Below are 3,970 nucleotides of genomic sequence, written 5' to 3' on the forward strand. Positions count from 1 at the left end.
GTGTCCAGATGCAGCGGGGTCCTCAACGCTGCCCCTGGAACGCGGTGACCCGGTACAGGTGTCACCCGGTGCAGGTGTCACCCTAGTGCAGGTGTCACCTTAGTGCAGGTGTCACCCGGTACAGGTGTCACCTTAGTGCAGGTGTCACCCCGGTGCAGGTGTCACCTTAGTGCAGGTGTCACCCCGGTGCAGGTGTCACCTTAGTGCAGGTGTCACCCGGTGCAGGTGTCACCCCGCTACAGCTGTCACCCGGTACAGGTGTCACTCGGTACAGGTGTCACCCCGGTACAGCTGTCACCCGGTACAGGTGTCACTCGGTACAGGTGTCACGCCGGTACAGCTGTCACCCGGTGCAGGTGTCACCCCAGTGCAGGTGTCACCCGGTGCAGGTATCACCCCAGTACAGGTGCCACCCGGTATAGCTGTCACCCCGGTGCAGGTGTCACTCCGGTGCAGGTGTCACCCCGGTACAGCTGCCACCCCATCCCACTTCCCTGCATCCCGGGTTCCTGCCGGGCTGTCCCGCTGCCGGCTCGGGATGCCCGGGCAGGACATTTGTCCCAGCCCAGGGACATGCCCGGGGAAGCAGGAGCTCCTGTCCCCGCCCAGGGACACGGTTCCCAGGGAAGCAGGAGCTCCTGTCCCAGCCCAGGGACATGCCCGGGGAAGCAGGAGCTCCTGTCCCAGCCCAGGGACATGCCCGGGGAAGCAGGAGCTCCTGTCCCAGCCCAGGGACATGCCCGGGGAAGCAGGAGCTCCTGTTCCCCGTGCCGGCCGGTGGCAGGAGGAGGGGACACGGCAGGGATTGCTGCCCCTCCTCGGGGAGCTCATTTCTCTCCACACGGCAGGAATGGTGTCTCCAGGGGCTGGGGATTCATCTGCTCCACTGGTGGCACTTTCCTGTCCCCCGAGCGCCCCGGAGCCTGGGGGTGACATTGGGCTGGGAACCATCCCGGGACGTGGGGAGGGCCCGGCTCTCCCTGGGGCCAAGGGGGGAGATTTCCCCCCCGGGTTGCACAAGCCCAGGGGCAGCAGGAGGTCCCTGCCCGCACAGGGCCCCAGGCTGGGTGGTTTTTAACCTCGCTTTGGAACACCCAGCTCCAGGCCCAGGCCGTTTCCAGCAGCCCGGCTGGGCAGAGCGGTGCCTGGTCACTAGGTGCAGCCCTTCGCTCGGGAATGAGCTGCTGGCAGGAAAATCCACGTCCCTCCTTCCATCTCCCAGCCGCGGGAAGGAAGGGGGCGGTAAATTTCCACCGCCAGGCCGGCAGGTCCTGGAGAGAAAACACCTCCAGCGTTTCTCTTCCTCTGGCCGCCGCTTGCAGTCCTGGGCTTTTCCCGGTTTTCTTCGAGGAGGATTTTTGAAAGAAAAAAAAAACAAACCACCACTCTTGTCGCCACAGAGAGAAAGAACGAACGAGGGAGTTGCTGGGAGTGTTCAGGGCTGCACTGGAGCTGCTCAAAGGACTGGGCAGGCCCTGGGCTTTTCTGTACCTCTGAAAAAGCCCCCACGGGCTCAGCCCGGCCTGGCCTGGCTGGGAAGGCAGCAGCCAGGGTTTCTGCAGCATTTGGAGGCTTTTGGCGTTTAAGGCAAGAATGTTTTGGCTGTTTCTTTCGCAGGGAAGGTTTCCAAGCCGCACGTGAGGCTGGGGAGGCCTAAACCCACCAGCGACTGAAAGCTGCTCCAAGAGACTCTGGCCCTGGCCCCACCGTCGAGGGGGGAGCTCCATGTGCCCCCCGGGCCTGGCACTGCCCGGGGGGGGGAATTCTCAAGGACAGGACAGTTTGGACAGAGCAAAAGTCCTGCTCCTCCTCCAAACGAAGGAACCAAGACCCAGGTTTTGGGTGCTGGCTCTGGACATAGGAGACCAGCTCCTGTAAGGGGGGTCTGAAGGGCACCTGCTCATCCCTGGCACAGACCTTCCCTCACTTTTGGGTCCATATGCTGCTTTTTGAGCTTCTGTGGAGTTTCTCACCACAAGTTTTTTCCTTCCCCAGCCCGTTGCAAGGAACATGAATAAAAGGGGCTATTCCACCAGCACCATCCATCTCCAGACTCTCCAGCTTTGCAGACCAGTCGATCCTGCCAGCTCAGCACAGAGTAGAAACGTGCAGGGCTGGAGAGGAATAAAATGTGTTTCAGAAACACTTCATTATAACCTCGTGCTGCCCTTGTGCCAGGAGCCAGCCTGCCTGCCTGTCAGGCACCGAGGAGTTGCTGTGCAGTAGCTAATGAAACAGTTTAAAAAGAAAACTCACACGCCCCACCCCCAAGAGGCTTGTTATTTTCAGAGCAAAGTGGGTAAACCACAGCGTCTGCCCTTTTCCGCTCGTTCCTGAAAAGGCAGCTCCCCAGGGGCAGGGCTGGGAGCCTCTCCAGGGCCTGCTGGGCACAGTGGGTCAGTGGTTCTGCCCCCCAACACACTCAGATGGATTCCTCAGAGCCCACCCCACCAGCCTCACACCCCAGAGGAGCCCCTCACGTCGGACCCCCAAGGTGGGGACAGCAGAGGGGAGGGGTGGGTGCCCCAAGATGCCCATCCTGCCTCAGGATGGTGTTGATTTGCCTGTCAAGGTGAAGTGGGGAGGAATGGGGACAGGGGGTCCCCAAAGCATCCTTGCCTGTGGCAGGGCTTTCCCTGAATCCTGGGCTCACTGGCTGCTCGCTCCTGGTGCTCTTCTCACCCTCTCCCACAACAGGCACCCGAGGGGACCTGCTCCTGAACCAAACATCCTGCTGGTGGAAGCAGAAATTCTCCTGGATGGAGACAGGAACTCACCAAAGATGAGTCTCCCACAGCTCTCACTTTCTAGAAGAGGGGACACTTAGGTGAGACATTAGGAAGAAATTCTTTAGTGTGAGGGTGGTGAGACCCTGGCCCAGGTTGCCCAGGGAAGCTGTGGCTGCCCCATCCCTGGCAGTATTGAAGGGCAGGTTGGATGGGGCTTGGAGCAACCTGGGCTGGTGGGAGGGGTCCTTGTCCATGCAGGGGGCTTGGAACTGGATGATCTTTAAGGTCCTTCCAACCCAAACCATTCTAGGATTCTTTGAAATCATCAGATGCAAATTCAGCACCATCAGGAGCAGGGAGGCAACGAGCCAGGCTGGAACTTGGGCACCTGCAGCCGTGAGGGGCATGGCTGCAGTGAGCATGAAGGGAACAAGCATTTCCCTCCCCACCCCAATTTCTTTCCTTTTATCCCTTGAAAGAAATGGCAGCAAAAAGCAAAAGAGACCCAAGTGTTAAGAGTACAACAGGACTTTATTATATGAATGACTATTAAACATCTTTAAGAAAAAAAATCACTTATGGAAATAAACTCTAAAATAGCAACACTCACAAAGTCACAGATTGTTTTGTTTTCTTCTTTTTAAATCATTTTGTAGAGAAGTGATACAAATGTCACTGAGAATTGTACATTTTTACGTAAGGAATGCAGTTTGGCTTTCAGGCCGGTCTTAGGGGCCTTCCTACTCATTAGTTTCTTAAAGGACAAAAATAATCACTCCTCATCCTCCTTTAAAATGATGCTTTGTGCCTCCAAGTTGTTTTTCAATGGCTACAGAGTGACATCATTCAGAGAGGCGTTTGCCTGGCCCGGGATGTTTAAGGGCAAGTTGTTAAGACCGTGTTAGCAAAGCCACCCCCAAGCCCCCCACCCGCTGCCCACCCTGTGCTCACCAGTGTGGAGCCCCCTTTGGCACAGAACCCTGCCTGGTTGGTCCGTGGTGCCAAACCCACCCAACACAGAGCCCTTTTGCTGGCACTGTAGGCAGAGAAAGCCAGGCCAGGGGGTTGGCACCTGCTGTGAGTGGAGGTGGCAGGGTGACGGCTGCCCTTCCTTTCCTCCCTTCCTCTCCCTGCCCCTCCTCAGCTCCCAGGTGGCATTGCAAGGAGCAGGACACCTCAGGGACAGGCACACCCAGCCCAGCCTAAAAGAAAACCCAAGGCAGCTGCAGCCCCAGGCTGGG

At 58.1% G+C, this 3,970-nt stretch overlaps 1 protein-coding gene across 1 annotated transcript in view; it reads right to left on the reverse strand.

Annotated features, from left to right (window-relative positions):
* MRPS23 (mitochondrial ribosomal protein S23) overlaps nt 1–3,970 on the reverse strand; it is a 7,998-nt gene that overhangs the window by 2,352 nt on the left and 1,676 nt on the right. The window lies entirely within an intron of this gene.

This window comes from Chaetura pelagica, unplaced genomic scaffold (assembly GCF_000747805.2).
Source record: "Chaetura pelagica isolate M959 unplaced genomic scaffold, ChaPel_1.0 scaffold72, whole genome shotgun sequence".
NCBI lineage: Eukaryota > Metazoa > Chordata > Aves > Apodiformes > Apodidae > Chaetura > Chaetura pelagica.